Source organism: Schistocerca cancellata, chromosome 8 (genome assembly GCF_023864275.1).
Source record: "Schistocerca cancellata isolate TAMUIC-IGC-003103 chromosome 8, iqSchCanc2.1, whole genome shotgun sequence".
NCBI lineage: Eukaryota > Metazoa > Arthropoda > Insecta > Orthoptera > Acrididae > Schistocerca > Schistocerca cancellata.
In genome coordinates, this window is record NC_064633.1 from 226759249 (window position 1) to 226775963 (window position 16715).

General features: G+C 38.5%; 1 protein-coding gene across 1 annotated transcript in view; it reads left to right on the forward strand.

Moving 5' to 3' along the window:
* The window catches only part of LOC126095773 (sodium channel protein para), a 923047-nt gene that overhangs the window by 774776 nt on the left and 131556 nt on the right, over positions 1-16715 (forward strand). The gene's annotated exons all lie outside the window — the stretch shown is intronic.

Below are 16715 nucleotides of genomic sequence, written 5' to 3' on the forward strand. Positions count from 1 at the left end.
AGAGAATATTGAAGCAGTATGAGTTGCTATACAGTGAAGTCCCGGGAAATTGTGTAGAAAGGCAGTAGTGCAACTGGGAATATTGAGACACTCCGTTCAATGCATTCTTAAAAGTGACCTCCATATGTACCCATAAAAGATGACCTGTGCACAGAAGCTCGCTGAAGAACACAAGCAGCAGAGACTACTGTTTGCTCAGTGGGCGGAGGATAGGAAAGAAACTCTCAACAACATTTGGTTTTCAGACGAGGCACATTTTCATTTAGATGGTGTGGTTAACAAACTAAATGTATGCTTTTGAGCCACTGAAAACCTACAAGTGCTTCATGAACGACAACATTATGCTCCAAGGATTACAGCATGGGCAGCAATTTCCAGCCACGGACTTATTGGACCCCTTTTTTTTTTTTTAAGAAACTGTGAACAGCGAGCATTATTTGAGCATGCTTCGCAATAGCTTCATTCCACAGCTTCTTGCTACTGCCTTGCCCTTCAACAAGCAGTGGTTCATGCAAGATGGAGCAAGGCCACATACTGCAAATACTGTGTTGGAGTTTTTACGCGAGCATTTCGACATGTGGATCATTTCTCTCAGGTTTCCAGGTCACTTCAATGACAGACAAAATTGGCCCCCCAATAGTCCAAACCTCAATCCACGTGACTTTTTTTCTTTGGGGGTACCTAAAGGAAAAATTTTTCCCAAAACGTCCACGTGATTTAATGGAGCTCAGAAGACTTATTCTTCAAGCTTGCAGTGAAATTACGGAAGACATGTGCCGTAGGGTAATCCCTAACTTCAGTGTTCGTTTGAAGGAAGTTAGGAAAGGAAATGGTGGACATAATGAGGACGTGCTGAGTTAGAACAAATCTCCATGGACGGCTCTTCGTTGTAGTATATGTTCCTTTCAGATTGTACTGACAATAAAGTTTATATTCAAAAACAAAATGGTAACACATTTCGTGTGCCACCCTGTAGAATGTGGAAATTAATGAACTCTTATATTCACAGTCTAAATGCAACAGAACATTTCTAAACTTCTCACTGAAAACCAGTCCTTTAAATTTCATAATTGCAATATTGTGATTTATTTCATCATTTCCGTATCATTTTTATAGTTGCCAGAAGTTTTAGATAGAGACAGTTATTACTAAATGCTTTTTCTTGTTCCTAGTCTTCTTTTTGCTCTTGTTCTTATTCACACTATCCCCCTATCATTCCATGGATCTGACACTTACTTTCATGAGTAACTAGCTGTCACCTGTGGCTATGCTCTCATGTTAGTAAAGTGGAATGAAATGTGTGTATGGCTTTATTGGCCAGCAATCGAACTGGGGACCCCACGACCGAAGGTCAAAAATGCTAACCACAAGACCACAACAGCTGTATACATTTAATTTCATAAAATAGGAGTACATCAGTGGCACTTCACTATAATCCTGAAATTGTAGTGACTTTCTTCAAAGTAGAGGATTTTTTGTTTGCTAAGTAAGATATTAGCTGAAATGTTTGGAATGAAATTAAAATAAATAAAATTATGTTAAACCACAATTTGGAAGAGAATCATTGATTTAGCATGAGCTGTTACCATAATGTAGTTCATACAGTATTACCCTGGGAGATGAGAGGGAAGCTTGACTCAGACTGAATCTGTGCTCTGGCTTAACATGTGCACTGAAAGCATCGATATGAGACACTAACTCACAGGCCGTAAACTTGGGAGCATGTGTGAGCTATTAACCATCATCATAATAAACCGTTATCTAGAAGTTAGAGTTCAGTACACATTTAACACTGCCAGCTTATATAATGTCTGCACATGAAATGGCACTAGATTCTAAAATACATGTAAGTGTCAGTCACAAGCCTGCCTGCCGTCCGGCACTCATAAGCTTCATAAGCATTATTTCAAGCAATCTCAACAGCAACTCTGATTCACAACCAATACAGTCAAACAATGAATAATGAGATGCATTTGATGAAGAATGAACATTAGGTTTAGAATACATTGAAATGATTATTAAAAAGAATTAGAGAAAATAAATTCAAACAGTGTTGTTGTGCTCTTCAGGACAAAGATTGGCTTGACAAAGCCAGCACTCCACATTATTCCATCCTCTGCAAGCTGTTTTTTCTCTGCAGAGCTAGTGCAATCTACATCTCTTTCAATCTGCTTCCTGTTGTCAGGTATTGGTCCCTGTCTACAATTTTTGCCACCCACACTTCCATCCATTACCAAATTGATTATTCCTCTATGAATCATGACATGCCCAACCAAATAATCGTTCATTTACTTAAGTTGTGCCATAAGCCCTTTTTCTCTAACTCAGTTCAATACCTCTTGATTTGTTTCCTTTTGCTCCCTGTATTTTATACCTGCCCCTTCAGAATTTCAAGGTAACATTGTCAAAAGCTATCTCTAAATCTACACAGATTTGTCCTTCAATCGTGTCTTCTAAAATACCTTGTAGGGTGAGTACTGCCTTGCATACTCCTGCATTTCTCCAGAACCCAAACTGATAGCCCCCAGGATCACCTACCAGTCTTTCCATTGTGAATAATTTGTGTCAGTATATTGCAACCATGACTTAGTAAACTGACTTTCTGTAATGGTCACACCTGTCAGCATCTGTCTTTTTTGGAAATGTAATTATTAATTCTTCTGGAGGTCCAGGGTAATTTAACATATTTCTTACAATTTTTCCTCAACTTTCTTTTTTTACTGTTGTATTTCAGCTCTCCATCACAGTTAAATTTTCATCTCATTTAACGATAAGCATAATTTCTTTCCACTTTTTATACAAGGGGCAATTAAAAAATTTCCATTTGAGGACATTTCTGCAGTGTGTATGCAATGTACCATGACTCCAAGGCACATATATAAGCACTGACATGTAGGAAGCAGATTAGTGTGGAATTTGTGTCTTTTTGACATATCTGCAGTAAATATGAAAATGTGAACTATCGTGATGTTATTAACAAATGTGTCCAAACAGAACCAACATGGTATTATACTTTTCTTGGCTGCCAGAGGACAAACACTAGACATCCAACATAGGATAAATAATGCATAGGGGGCAGCATGTCTGTCAAAAACCACCATTGTGGAAAGGTGCACCAAGTTACGTGGCAGCTGGTGTACACAATACAGCTGTCAATCTATGAGGCCACCCTTCCATTGTGGACAACACCACTCAATTACCCACTCTGTAGGAGACAAGGTACTGGCAGAAGTAAAGCTGTGAGGATGGGGTGCAAGTCGTGCTTGGGTAGCTCAGATGGTAGAGCACTTGCCCGTGAAAGGCAAAGGTCCTGAGTTCAAATCTTGGTCCGGCACACAGTTTTAATCTGCCAGGAAGTTTCATATCAGCGCACTCTCCGCTGCAGAGTGAAAATCTCATTCTGGAAACATCCCCCAGGCCGTGGCTAAGCCATGTCTGCCCAATATCCTTTCTTTCAGGAGTGCTAGTTCTGCTTGTTTTGCAGGAGAGCTTCTGTGAAGTTTGGAAAGCAGGAGACAAGGTACTGGCCAAAGTAAATCTGTGAGGACAGTGTGTGAGTCATGCTTTGGTAGCTCAGATGGTAGAGCACTTGCCCGTGAAAAGCAAAGGTGCTGAATTTGAGTCTTGGTCTGGCACACAGTTTTAATCTGCCAGGAAATTTCATATTAGCGCACACACTGCTGCAGAGTGAAAATTTCGTTCCGGATAATGTGTCTTACTTCTTTAGGAAAACTTTAGCAATTTGATGCTGTCAGGATACTAGTAGCCTGTATTTGTGTTAAGAGAGGAGAGATTCCTTAGAAGTGTCCTTTTAATTCACCATGAGTGTCTTTACATGATGGGTTGTCAACTCTTTTGTAAAGATTGTTCTCATTTAAGGTGTTGCCTTCATGTAGTAGTCGTTTGGACTCCCTGGGTTTCACTTCTTGTACTTATATGTAGCTGTTAGTGGAGAAAAATTTGATTCATTTTGTTCACAATGTTGTCCTTAAGGGATATATGCAGTCTGAAGACCAGATTGTACACCTACTGTGTAAGGTACGAGTGCCCAAAAAAAAAAAAAAAAATAAATAAATAAATAAAAAAAATTAAAATAATAATAATAATAATAATAATAAAAACATTAATTGAGATAAAATGGGTCTTTCAGTTTCATTTCCATTTTCTGTAGGAGTGGCTGAATTTTTACCAGATGTTGACCTTGCTGAATTATTTAATTGTTACTGAAGTCCAGCATATGCAACAGAAGTTGATGTCTTGATATTATTAATTATTAAAGCATGCTCATATGAGCTATCAAATGAAAGTTGTGACAGGATTGAGGACTTCTTGGTAGGGAGAGTGCAGCATATTATCTTGAGTGAAGAGTCATCAGCATGTGTACACGTAACTTCAATTGGGCCACAGGGAAGTGTGTTGGGACCCTTGCTGTCCATTCTGTATATCACTGGCCTGGCAGATAAATCAATAATAACCATGGCCTTTTTGTAGTTGATGAAGTACGGTATGAGAAAAAGCTGCAGTCAGACATTTATGAGATTTCCAAGTGCTGCAAATATTAATAACTTGCTTTACATGTTCATAAATGAAAAAAATGTGTACTTAAAAAACACAGAAAGTAGTATCCTAAGGCAGTGATATCAGTGAGTTAGTTGGACTGAGTCAACTCATACAAATACCTGAGTGTATTTATTTGTAGGAATATAAAATGGTTTGATTGCATAGGCTTATTATATATAGAGAAGGTGCCAGACTTCAATTCATACAGAAGGATACTGGCAAAGATGTAATCATGTTAAAAGGAGAGTTTATGAAGATGGCAGTTAGTGTACTAGTGCACGATTTAACTACTAAAAAGAATTACAGTAGTGCAGTCAAAAATATACCGTGTGACCAGTGCAAGAGAGAATTCACAAAATTTAGTGAATATATTTTAATTTTGCAATATGTGATTGACAGTATAAAAAGAGAGAACAAAAGTGCGTAATATGAAAATATGCATCTGAGTTTGGAACAAAACGCACTAGACCTGCCACAAGACAGAGGAGATAAATTGTCAGAATGGAAGCAAGTAAGCAACAAACACAGAATATTGGACGTAAAAATGTCACCTACAACAAGTGGTGCAAAGTTTGTGAGTGTAAACGAATTTGGTGTCCTTAGTGTAGTAGCAGCATACCATTGTGCAGCTCAGAACTTAAGCTTAATTCATGTGTTAAAGTGTCAAAGAATGAAAGTAACCAGAAAAAATTATTTTCAATAAGCTGAAATGTAAGTTTTCAACAGCAACAACAACAACAACAGCAACAACAAATGCAAGTTCTGGTAACAATAAGCATTCTGCTCAGAAAAAATCCAGAAAGTACTTTTAGGTTGCAATCCAAAAAATGTAAAAAATGAGTATGTAATATTCATCGGTGGCACAAACAAATTGGCCTGCAATGAAGGTTATGATGTAATACAAACATTAAAAGAGATATTGTCAGCACTTCATTTATCCAATATTTTGGTTATGAACATCCCCAAGATATATAACTTAATCCCACAGTCCTGTGTAAACGAAGCCCTCTCACAAACAAACTTTAAATTAGCAAAGACTTTTCAGCAGTAGTGTTGCAAACATAAGCAATTTTAGTGGAGAGTTGTTTACTATCCATGGAATAGATCAGGAAAAGAAGTATTAGGTGCCCTTCTAAACACATCAGTTTCAGAAGAACTCGACTCTATGAAAGGGAGTGCATATAGACAGACCACATAAAATGAATGGTTTCCAATCAAAGGTCAGGGAAGCACCCCTGAACTCAGAAACTCAGAATTCTTTATTAGATAAAACATTATAACTAGCACTGAAAAGCATCATCTGGCAGTCTTATACCAGAATATTAGAGGCTTGTGTAATAAACTAAATGAACTCTCGGTCAGTGTGCGGGATAATGTAAGTGTAGACCACGCCCATGTACTGTGCTTCACTGTTCAGGAATGGAAAGAGTTGTAATACCTGAATACAATCTTAAATCTTTATACTGCAGAAAACAAAGAAAAGGAGGTGGTGTTGCTATTTTCATAAAGAACTGTGTCAACTGTAAAACAATTGATGTACACAATTTTTGCTTAGAGCAACATTTTGAAGTATGTGCCATTGAGTATTCTGAACGTGATTCTACCCTCTTAATTGTAGAAATATATTGGCCACCCTCAGACAATCTGGACAAAGCTGTTGACTCACTTTAATTCTAAGAGATGTCGTAGTAGCTGTAGATTTTAGTATCAACTTCCTAACACATGGTAGTGAGTAGTCAGATCCAGAGAATTTGATGTACACCTAAAACCTTATCCCAGTGGTCAATTATCCCACCAGAGTGACTTCTAATTCAAGCACCCTGATTGGCAACATACTTGCTGACCAAGGGAATCTGGGCAGTATCACCATTAGTAAAACAATGATTGGCCTCTCTGATCATGATGTTCATAGACTTACCATTCATAATATGATTACTTACCAGAACAAAACTGAGCTCCAGTGGAAGGTAGTAAGTTCTGTAAATGATGAAACAATTAAGGCCTTTAGGTCATGCCTCCAAAATGTAAATTGGAATCACATTTATTGTGAAACAGATATCAATTCCAAATATAATTCGTTTAGCAATGAAATTGCATCATTATTTGAAGTTTTCTTCCCAGAAAAGGTTTACAAGAATCAACCCAAAGAAATCACAAAAAAATTCATGGACCACAAAGGGGATAAGGATATCCTCCAAATACTAGTGTGAATCACAACAGAAAAACATGCAGGAAATCTTGTGTGAGCAAATCATTATAAAAAAGTACTGTAAAATATTAAGTAAAGTAATTAAACATTCAAAAAGGTCATATTGTAACACCAAAATCACCCAATCCTGAGCCGGCCGGTGTGGCCAAGAGGTTCTAGACACTTCAAGCCTGGAACCGCGCGACCACTACGGTCGCAGGTTCGAATCCTGCCTCAGGCATGGATGTGTGCAATGTCCTTAGGTTAGTTAAGTTTAATTAGTTCCAAGTTCTAGGGGACTGATGACCTCAGATGTTAAGTCCCATAGTGCTCAGAGCCATTTGAACCATTTTGAACCACCCAATCCTGAAATAAATTCAAAACAATCTGGGACATAATCAGAAGTGAGACAGATGCCAACAGAGCTAATAAACATGTAGACTTTGTTTTAAACATAGATAATAAACATATAAGCAATCAAGAGATGGTTGCAAAAACCTTCAGCGACCACTTCATATGTGCTGCTGCACAAATAGGTTGTAAAGGCTTTTTAGAAAGTGCAGTGGACATAACTGAAACACAAATTTCCCCATCCAGTAAGTGAAATAAGTGTATCCTCCATAGCCAGAAACAAGGTAAAGAAAATCATTGCATCATTAAAAAGCAGAGGATCATCAGGTGTAGATAATATTTGCAATAAACTACTAAAAGCCTGCTCTGATCGACTGTCCAAAGTTTTAGCCCTCACATTTATGCCTCTATGTGTCTTCCCAGATGAAATGAAGTTCGCTATAGTGAAGCCACTCCACAAAAAGGGAGACACAACACATGTCACTAACTATCATCCCATCCCTCTTATGACCATATTTGCAAAATTCCTTGAAAGGTTGCTTAATCCAAGAATTGTGAGACACCTCGTTGTTCTAACATTAGTGATAAAACAGTTTGTCGTCCTCTACTGAAGAGGTATTTTCATTCACAAATGACATATTGGAATCTCTTAATAAAAAAGTGAAGCAAGTTGGAATCACTTGTGATCTCTCTAAGGTTTTAGACTTTGTGGATGACAAAATACTTGTCAACAAAGTAAGCCTCTATGGTATCAGAGGGACAGTGGGAAACTGGCCACAATCTTACCGAAATGATAGGAAGCCAAAGGTAGTTCTTAATAAGAGCAGCATAGCAGGAGGGGTGGTGGAGTCTGACTGGGGCACTGTACTTCATGGAGTCTTTCAGGGATCGGTCCTCAGTCCACTGCTGTTTGTGATTTACATAAATGACCTACCTTTGTCATACAAAACACGCAAGTTTACTATGTTTGCTGATGATACTAGCATTGTGATAAACAAACAGTCCACTGACATAGAAGCTGAAGCCAACAAATTACTTTCAGAGTAAACTCACTAACAGTAAAACTGAGCAAAACCAATCACATCCATTTCAGCTTTGATCACAAAGTCCCACAAGAGATTACTATTTTACATGACAGTCAGCAAATACAAAGAGTACATTGCACCAAATTCTTAGGTCTCCTCATACACATTAGGTTCAGCTGGGAATACCATATTCTCCAAACCATAAAATGTTTGTCCTCTGCTACTTTTGCCATTAGGATAATCTCACAAATTCGAGATGTTAGTGTCACAAAATCTACTTATTTTGGATACTTCCACTCTGTCATGTGCTGTGTAATTATCATTTGGGGCAATTCAGCTTCATCAGAGAAAATCTTGCAGCAGAAAAAGGTGGTCCAAATAATATTCAGCATACAACCAAGAACCTCCTATCATAATCTGTTCAAGAAGCTTGAGATACTTCCTACAACATCCCAATATATTTACTTGATATGAATATAATAGAGGGAAACATTCCACGTGGGAAAAATATATTTAAAAAGAAAGATGATGAGACTTACCAAACAAAAGCGCTGGCAGGTCGATAGGCACACAAACAAACACAAACACACACACAAAATCTAGCTTTCGCAACCAACGGTTGCCTCGTCAGGAAAGAGGGAAGGAGAAGGAAAGACAAAAGGATATGGGTTTTAATTAAAAGGAGTCATTCCAATCCCGGGAGCGGAAAGACTTACCTTAGGGGGAAAAAAGGACAGGTATACACTCGCACACACACACATATCCATCCATACATACAAGACACAAGCAGACATTTGTAAAGGCAAAGAGTTTGAGCAGAGATGTCAGTCGGGACGGAAGTGTAGAGGCAAAGATGATGTTGAAAGACAGGTGAGGTATGAGCGGCGGCAGATTGAAATTAGGAATTAGCGGAGATTGAGGCCTGGCGGATAGCGAGAAAAGAGGATATGCTGAAGGGCAAGTTCCCATCTCCGGAGTTCTGACAGGTTGGTGTTAGTGGGAAGTATCCAGATAACCCGGACGGTGTAACACTGTGCCAAGATGTGATGGCCGTGCACCAAGGCATGTTTAGCCACAGGGTGATCCTTATTACCAACAAACACTGTCTGCCTGTGTCCATTCATGCGAATGGACAGTTTGTTGCTGGTCATTCCCACATAGAACGCTTCACAGTGTAGGCAGGTCAGTTGGTAGATCACGTGGGTGCTTTCACACGTGGCTCTGCCTTTGATCGTGTACACCTTCCGGGTTACAGGACTGGAATAGGTGGTGGTGGGAGGGTGCATGGGACAGGTTTTACACCGGGGACGGTTACAGGGGTAGGAGCCAGAGGGTAGGGAAGGTGGTATGGGGATTAAAACCCATATCCTTTTGTCTTTCCTTCTCCTTCCCTCTTTCCTGACGAGGCAACCGTTGGTTGCGAAAGCTAGATTTTGTGTGTATGTTTGTGTTTGTTTGTGTGCCTATCGACCTGCCAGCGCTTTTGTTTGGTAAGTCTCATCATCTTTCTTTTTAAATATACAATATATTTACTTGAATTTCATGGTTGACAATTCTGCCCATTATGAAACCAACGAAATGTTGCATGATCACAACGCAATGAGCAAGGCTGACCTCCATTACGAACTAAACAATCTGACTTGGGTGCAAAAAGGTGTATAGTACTCCAATGTTAAAATTTTTAATTCACTGCCAAACTCCACCAAATGCCTACATTGTAACAAAGCATTATTTAAAAATAAATTAAAGATATATTTACTTGAAAAAGTCTTTTATTCATTAGGTGAATTTTTTGACGGAGAAGCATAGAATTTGGGTATATGTATTCACTACATGCCGTAAAGTATCTAAGGAATATGTATATAAATAATTAAAATAAAACTGCTTTCAAAACACTTTTACAACTGATCGCAGAGAACTGTCATATAGTAGTCACAATCAAGCCCAGATCCCAAAGCAGTGTGATTAATAGAATATACTATTGCTCCCTATGTAGCAAGATTAGAATAATTACAGCATGCACATAGGCATTAAGCAATCATTTTCCCCTTCCTCTTATATGACTGTAATCAAAAGAAATGTTAATGGGTGACATAACAGAAGGTACACTCTACAATGCTCGTCATGGAGGTTTGCAATGTATGGATGTAAATTTAGGTTACTGAATGTCGATTTATTTGTAGCTGAGTTAGGTTCGTTGACCAATATACTTGGAAAGAATCAAGTTGTGCCAGACTGCTGCATATCATCAAGGCAAAGAATATGTTTATCTCCTCTGTATTACTTGTTGTCTGTTATTACAAAGGTGCAAACTGGTTGCTGTGACCCATAAGTTATACACTGTACATGGAAATGCTTATAAACATTAGCCAAACTGGGCTGTAGCTCATGTTGATGCTTGTAAGCATCAGCTGCAGTGAATGTGTTAATCATCGATGGTTTGGTACACAGGCCAGCCTAGACACTGTTTTTAGCAGTTAGCCACATCTGTTTAGGCAAATGTCAGACTGAGTCATATTCTTCCCCAGAAATGTTTTACTAATCCACAGCAGATGGAGTATGCTAGTCTTGACCATCACACTGTACTGGACATCTGTTTATCTCTGTGCTAACACGGTTCTAGGTATTATTATCCAGAAAGATCAGAAATGTAAGCTCACTAGACAAACAATTTGTCAGCCCAGTGTGCACACACAGATATCACGTGCTCAGCTGCACATGCACTGCCTTTATGTGAGCATAAGGCACTAGCCAGGAGAAAGAAAACTAGTGTTAAACGAATCGGAGTGTGGAATGTCAGATCCCTTAACCGGGGAGGTAGGTTAGAAAATTTAAAAAGGGGAATGGATAGGTTAAAGATAGATATAGTGGGAGTGCTGAAGTTCAGTGGCAGGAGGAATAAGACTTCTGGTCAGGTGAATACAGGGTTATAAAAACAAAATCAAATAGGGGTAATGCAGGAGTAGTTTAATTGTGACTCAAATAATAGTAGCACGGGTCAACTACAATGAACAGCATAGTTAACACATTGTTGTAGCCAAGATAGACACAAAGCCCACACGTACCACAGTAGTACAAGTTTATATGCCAACTAGCTCTACAGGTGATGAAGAGATTGAAGAAATGTATGATGAGATAAAAGAAATTATTCAGATAGTGAAGGGAGACAAAAATTTAATAGTCATGGGGGACTGGAATTCGATAGTAGGAAAAGGAAGGGAAGGAAAAGAAGTAGGTGAATATGGAATGGGGATAAGGATTGACAGAGGCAGCTGCCTGGTAGAATTTTGCACAGAGCTGAACTTGATCATAGCTAACACTTGGTTTAAGAATCATGAAAGAAGATTGTATACATGGAAGAGGTCTGAAGACACTGGAAGGTTTCAGATAGATTATATAATGGTAAGACAGAGATTTAGGAACCAGGATTTAAATTGTAAGACATTTCCAGGCACTCTGACTGCAACCTATTGGTTATGAACTGTAGAGCAAAACTGAAGAAACTGCAAACAGGTGGGTATTTAAGAAGATGGGACCTGGATAAACTGAAAGAACCAGAGTTTGTAGAGAATTTCAGAGAGAGCATTAGGGAACGACTGACAGGAACAGGGGAAAGAAATACGGTAGAAGAAGAATGGGTATCTTTGAAAGATGAAATAGTGAAAGCAGCAGAGGATCAACTAGGAAAAAGGTGAGGGCTAGTAGAAATCCTTGGGTAACGGAAGAGCTACTGAATTTAATTGATGAAAGGAGAAAATATAAAAATGCAGTAAATGAAGTAGGCAAAAAGGAATACAAGCGTCTCAAAAATGAGCTTGACAGGAAATGTGCAAAATGGTTAATCAGGGATGGCTAGAGGACAAATGTAAGGATGTAGAGGCATATATCACTAGGGGTAAGATAGATACTGCCTACAGGAAAATTAAAGAGATCTTTGGAGAAAAGAGAACCACTTGTATGAATATCAATAGCTCAGATGGAAAACCAGTTCTAAGCAAAGAAGGGAAAGCAGAAAGGCGGAAGGAGTATATAGAGGGTCTATACAAGGGCGATGTACTTGAGGACAATGTTATGGAAATGGAAGAGGGTGTAAATGAAGATGAAATGGGAGATGTGACACTGTGTGAAGAATTTGACAGAGCACTGAAAGACCTAAGTTGAAACAAGGCCCTGGGAGTAGAGAACATTCCATTAGAACTACTGATAGCCTTGGGAGAGCCAGCTATGACAAAACCCTACCATTTGGTGAGCAAGATGTATGAGACAGGAGCCTCAGACTTCAAGAAGAATATAATAATTCCAATCCCAAAGAAAGCAGGTGTTGACAGGTGTGAAAATTACCGAACTACCGGTTTAATAAGTCAAGGCTGTAAAATACTTACACAAATTTTTTACAGACAAATGGAAAAACTGGTAGAAGCTGACCTTGGGGAAGATTAGTTTGGATTCCGTAGAAGTATTGGAACACGTGAGGCAATACTGACCCTATGACTTACCTTAGAAGATAAGTTAAGGAAAGGCAAACTTATGTTTCTAGCATTTGTAGACTTAGAGAAAGCTTTTGACAATGTTGACTGGTATACTCTCTTTCAAATTCTGAAGGTGGCAGGGGTCAAATACAGGGAGTGAAAGCCTATTTACAATTTGTACAAGAACCAGATGGCAGTTATAAGAATCGAGGGGCATGAAAGGGAAGCAGTAGTTGGGAAGGGAGTGAGACAGGGTTGTAGCCTATCCCCGTGTTATTCAATATGATATTGAGCAAGCAGTAAAGGAAGGAAAAGAAAAATTTGGAGTAGGAATTAAAATCCATGGAGAAGAAATAAAAACTTTGAGGTTTGCCGAGGACATTGTAATTCTGTCAGACAGCAAAGGACCTGGAAGGGCAGTGTCTTGAAAGGCAGATATAAGATGAACATCAACAAAAGCAAAACGAGGATAATGGAATGTGGTCTAATTAAATCAGGTAATGCTAAGGGAATTAGACTAGGAAATGAGACACTTAAAGTAGTAGGTGAGTTCTGCTGTTTCGGGAGCAAAATAACTGATGATTGTCAAAGTAGAGAGGATATAAAATGTAGATTAGCAATGGCAAGAAAAGTGTTTCTGAAGAAGAGAATTTTGTTAACATTGAGTATAGATTTAAATGTCAAGAAATTTTTTCTAAAAGTATTTGTATGGAGTGTAGTCATGTATGGATGTGAAACATAGACAATAAATAGTTTAGACAAGAAGCAAAATGTGGTGCTTCAGAAGAATGTTGAAGATTAGATGGGTAGATCACGTAAATAATGAGGAGGTACTGAATAGAATCAGAGAGAAGAGGAATTTGTGGAACAACTTGACCAGAAGAAGGGATCGATTAGTAGGACATGTTCTGCGGCATCAAGGGAACACCAATTTAGTGATGGAAGGAAGGGTGGAGGGTAAAAATCGTAGATGGAGACCAAGAGATAAATACACTAAGTAGATTCAGAAGGATGTAGGTTGCAGTAGTTACTCAGAGATTAAGAAGGTTGCACAGGATAGAGTAGCATGGAGAGCTGCATCAAACCAGTTTCTGGACTGAAGACAATAACGACAACAAGGCACTAGCAATGAGTGACAGATGTATATTTCAAGCAGACATTGTACATAGACATGGATAAATGTAAAGACGTGACAGAATGGAAAAGGGGGGCAATCATGTATGGCCATGTTCATGGCCATACGGTATGTGAATTTACTAAATTTGTTGATATTTCATGGAAGACTGTTCAGTGTGTCTACAAACAGTGGTGTGGGCGCAAAAAATATACTTGGAGAATAAGAATTGTGGTTGGAAAAAAATTGTGTCCGAGAGGGACTGGAGGTGCTCTTTTCACGGCTTGTGAATCAAAATCTGTTCCAAACCCAGACAGTGAATAAAAGTCTATCCCAATCTGTTAATGAGAGGAAATGGTGATGGGAACTGCATTCAATGAACATTTGGAGTCAGACACCTTGCAAGAGGCCTTTGCTCATACAGACACATAAAGAAGACAACAGCAAACTTCATCAGGCTGAAAGAATATGTGACTGGTTTTGTGAACAGTCTCCGACCCTATTACATCTTGAATGGCCTGCAAAATCGCTTGACATGACTGTACAGAAAATATCTGGGACATTTTGGAACAGCAGGTAAAATGACAATATCAACATCCTCACAATTTAGTGGAATAGGGCAATCAAATCCTCAGTGATTGGCTTAATCTGGATGTGATGTATCTGCACAGACTCGTGGGCTCACTTGGTAAATGAATCTAGGTGGTTATCAAATCTGTTGGTGAAATTACAGTGTATAAAATGATGCTTGTAATTATTTCTGTAGGGGTGACTAATTTTTTGTCCAGTGAGCGTATTTCTGCTAGTGATCTGTAGGCATCAGATTTCATTAACTGGGAAACTCCTTTTTGTTCGCATTTGTTCTCCACAGTGGTCATCCATAGGTCATGCAGTTTGTTCACTTCAGTGCATAACTTTATTCACTCTATTCACATTCGTATTGTATTCTAGGAATATGTCTTGAACCAACTCATTTATGACTTCATGTCTGCAGCTCAAGTGAGTGGTGAACCCTAAAGCACTTTTCTTTTTTTAAAAGATTAACTGAATAAAAATACCCATCACATACCAAATATCCATTAGCTGTGATTCAAAATTTTTTTTGTGGGAGGGGGGGGGAGGGGGGGGGGAAATGTCTTACGTTAATCACATTTCAATCAGATTAGAAAAGGGAAAAAAAATCAGGAAATTTACCCTTGATCTTAGTGGGGTCTTGTCTCTCAGATGTACAGGACAGTGAAAGGCACAAAAATGAGACGGTATAACTAGCAATGGGAAATCCATAATGGAATAATGACAATATTATGAAAAGGATAGTTGCTATTCACCATATAGCAGAGGTGCTGAGTCATAGAGAGGCACATCTAAAAGACAGTCAAACAAAGCTTTCGGCCAAACAGTCCTTCATCAGAATTGGACAACATACACACGCACACTCATACAAACACAACTCATGCATAGTTAGGGGGATTGGTACAACATTGTGAGCCCTACCTGGTCCTTGTCCACCTTAAACATGATGCCTACATCTACCGTTGGCAAGACACTTGCAGTCAAGTGGACGAGTAATGACAAATTCTCTGCTTTGCACAGAGGTGACAGTATCCACGGGAGAGGATAGTACTTGAGGTAGAGGTGGTGTCAAGGTACACGACTCTCAAGAGCTCTTCCAGCTGATTTGCAGCACCTGCCAGTTGTTTGACAGTATTCAGGGTGATTTCCAGCTGCTTACGAACATCAACCAACTCGTCCGTGTTTGAGAACAGCATTCACAGTGGGGCCGCATTCTGATTGGTGCAGTGTATTATAAGGCAGTGAACAAATAACTTTAAATTAAGCCTGTAGATTATCTTTTAATCTGTTGAGGTAAAAAGTTGCTGATTCCCTATTAGACTTGAAGCAAGTACACAAAACGAGATTTCTATTACTGCAATACAAAAACATGTGGCAAAAGCTACTAGTTTCCTAAAATGTTTTCAGGTTACTTATAGTTGTTAGCAAACTCAAAAACAGTGTTAATTTACAATAAATGCAGCTAATGTATAGGACAATGAAGATAATGTATAGGAGTACTCCTCTTTAAGGGAAAACTAAATGCAACATAATATGTTAGTTAGAAAATCTGCTACAATAACTAAATCACAAATCCCAATTTGCTAAAAATTGCTCATAGATTATGCAAAGGACAATGGTAGCTTGCAAAAATTCTCAAAAATGCACATTTTTTTGCGCTGATATAGCATGAATTTCAGGCGCAATATATGCTTTGGCAGAACTGTGAGCCACAAATACTGATTTGCTGTGAAATAAATTACGTATCTAAAACACTCATACTGATAACTTACAAAAATATAATTTTGTAAGTGTCCAAAAATTCGCAAAATAACCATTTCTCACATAATTGTGCAACGGAATTAGAGAATGGTTGTTTTGAAAGAGGATACACCTGATGATGTTCTCAAAAATTTTAAAAGAGCACAATTAAGTTTAAGCCTGCAATTGATGATAACAATATGTGTTTATCACGGCACCCTTGAATGTTCAAAAATACACAAAATGTCACAATACAAACAGGTATTGATGCAGTAAATGACAAATTACACAGATACGACACGAACAGTAAAATATGCAAATTTAGAACTTTAATTGGCTCATGATCCTGTGCACGTGGACTCATAAAAAGAAAAATTTCTGTGTCAGCTTTTATGTATAAATAAATGTGCTTAATGTATGGAATTTTCTCTTAGTTGATTCTGTGCACACTTCTGCACTGGTGTGCTGAAGAAGAACATTGCAGAATGAATTTATCTCAATCAAAATTGCTAAAATTTGTCTTCTGCCTGTTGCAGCTAACAGTGCCAAATGCAAAATGTCTATGTCAGCATAAGGAAGTAGCAGTCAGTTAGACATTTATGTTTCAAGTGGACATTGTATGTATCTGACTACATGTTGTGCTCGATTTGTTGGTGTTTCATGGTGGACTGGTCAGTGTGCCTAAGGTAGCGGTA